We start from the raw sequence: 2,314 nt of genomic DNA on the forward strand, positions 1-2,314 counted from the left end.
TCGTCGCAGTTTCTAACTTAGGCTCAAAGTCTCGTGTGTTCTAATATTTCCAAGGCAAATGTCAATGAGGTTATCCTATGTTCTTAAATGGCACAAAAACGGGGCAGAAGTATGACATTTCCACAGCGAATTGTAACTCTTTTGAGGAACTCATGCTCATTTTCACCCACAGAGGGAGGCACACAGGAAGATACCCCCAAACTGACGGCGGTGTCTAAGGCGACGTACCACCAGGACTTCACAAGGGAGCGTCAACGTAGACCACGGTTAAAGCAAAACAGTCCCCTCGAGCCAGGTAGGACTCGAACCTACAATCTTCTGATCCGAAGTCAGACGCGTTATCCATTACGCCACGGGCCCAAGAGACAAGCCAACCCTTGGCAGAATGTCGATATGTAATGCCATGGACTTTCACGGAATCAAAATTAAAAAGATGAAAAAGCACCGAAGATAATCACCAACATTGCTTCACTTCGAAGTTTCCAATTTGTGAAGCAGTGCCTTTCACTGGCAAAGGAGAAACATTTGTCCTCAGCTGCCTGCTTCAGGGTCGCCTCCTTCTCTGCTGGAAGTTTCCATCGTTTTATTCACAGTCACGACGCGATTTCATGGTCCACTCCAGTGAAAGAGTGTCATGTGTCGTCCAAGCAAGACCCTGCAGATACTCAGTAAGAGACCTCCGGTCATTTTGAGCTCTGGATGTGGAATTAGACGAGATGCCTGACACCTTTTATTGGCGCTGCCACTTCACTGCAAATTAGCGGCTCTAAACGAGCCGTTGTTAGCATCAGCTTGATTTGTACCTTCCTGCAGTGCATTTGCGAAACAACATCAGATAGATCCCATCCGGCCCAGCTGACTTATCTATTTTCACACTCTGCAGTATTTCTAATATCTCTTCCTTGTGAACCTCAATCTCTTCTAGTCTAGACGCAAGTATCTCTGTACCTTCCTCGCCAACATTTTCATTTTCTATAGCGAATACTGTCGAAAAATATTTATTTAGTGCTTTCCCTATCTCCTCTGACTGCACACACAACTTCCCACTATTATCCTTGATTGTCCCAAATTTAACTCTCGTCATTCTTTTATTCCTGACATACGTATGGAAAGCCTTCGGGTTAACCCTGAACCTATCTGCCAACAACTTCTCATGTCTCCCCCTGGCTCTTCTCAGCTCTCTTTTCAGGTTGTTGTGGTTCTGTTCGCCGAGCTGGAAGTTTTTGTTGCAAACGTTTCGTCCCCTGGCTAGGCGACATCATCAGTGCTTGGGAGCCTCCTGCGAAGCGCTTCTTTGATGTTTCCTCCGGTGTTTATAGTGGTCTGTCCCTGCCGCTTCCGGTTGTCAGTTTCAGCTGTCCGCTGCAGTGGTTGGTATATTGGGTCCAGGTCGATGTGTTTGTTGATGGAGTTTGTGGATGAATGCCATGCCTCTAGGAATTCCCTGGCTGTTCTCTGTCTGGCTTGCCCTATGATAAGTAGTGTGGTCCCAGTCGAATTCATGTTGCTTGTTGTCTGCGTGTGTGGCTACTCAGGATAGCTGGTCGTGTCGATGCTTGGCTAGTTGATGTTCATGTATGCGGATTGTTAGCTGTATTCCTGTTTATCCTATATAGTGTTAGGTTTTCTGAACCACAACAACGAGCAGCCGAGCTACAAATCTTCGCACAAACTTTGATCTCTTTTTAGGTCTTTCCTGATATCGTTGGAACCCTCGAGCGCTCTGACTGAGTTTTTACATTTTGTCCTAACATAAGACTTCTTGTTCTTCTTGACCAGGGATTCCACTTCCTGAGTAAACCACGGCTCACGCGTTCTATATCTTCCTCCCTGCCTGACAGGTACATACTTATCTAGGACACACAGGAGCTTTTCCTTGAATAAGCTCCACATTTTAATGTGCTCACCCCCTGCAGTTTCCTACCACATTCTACGCTTCCTAAATCTTACCTCATTGCATCGTAATTTCCCTTCCACCAGCTGAACTTTTTGCTCCGTGGAGTACACCTATCCCTTTCAATCACGAAAGTAAACCTGAGGGAATTGTGATCGCTGTCTCCAAAGTGCTCACCTACTTCCGTATCTAAAACCTGGTCAGGCTCGTTACCCAGTACTAAATCGAAAGTGGCTTCGTCCCTTGAAGGCATGTCTGCATACTGTGTCAGGAAGACCTCCTGCACACACTGGGCAAAAACTGACCCATCTATAGTTCTCGTACTGTAGTGATCCCAGTCAATATTTGGATTTTGTCTTGAGTGTTCCAGAGTTTTTCATTGTCCCAGAGTCCAGATGAAGTTTGCATTCCTCACGTACG

The 2,314-nt window shown here is 46.1% G+C and overlaps 1 non-coding gene across 1 annotated transcript; it reads right to left on the bottom strand.

Annotated features, from left to right (window-relative positions):
• Window positions 1–287: 287 nt before the first annotated feature.
• Window positions 288–360, bottom strand: trnar-ucg (transfer RNA arginine (anticodon UCG)). The gene has a single exon. It is a non-coding gene; the product is annotated as a tRNA-Arg (tRNA).
• Window positions 361–2,314: the final 1,954 nt, after the last annotated feature.

This window comes from Chiloscyllium plagiosum, unplaced genomic scaffold (assembly GCF_037043375.1).
Source record: "Chiloscyllium plagiosum isolate Xiang-an unplaced genomic scaffold, Cpla_swu_hap1 HiC_scaffold_45, whole genome shotgun sequence".
NCBI classification, from domain to species: Eukaryota; Metazoa; Chordata; class Chondrichthyes; order Orectolobiformes; family Hemiscylliidae; genus Chiloscyllium; species Chiloscyllium plagiosum.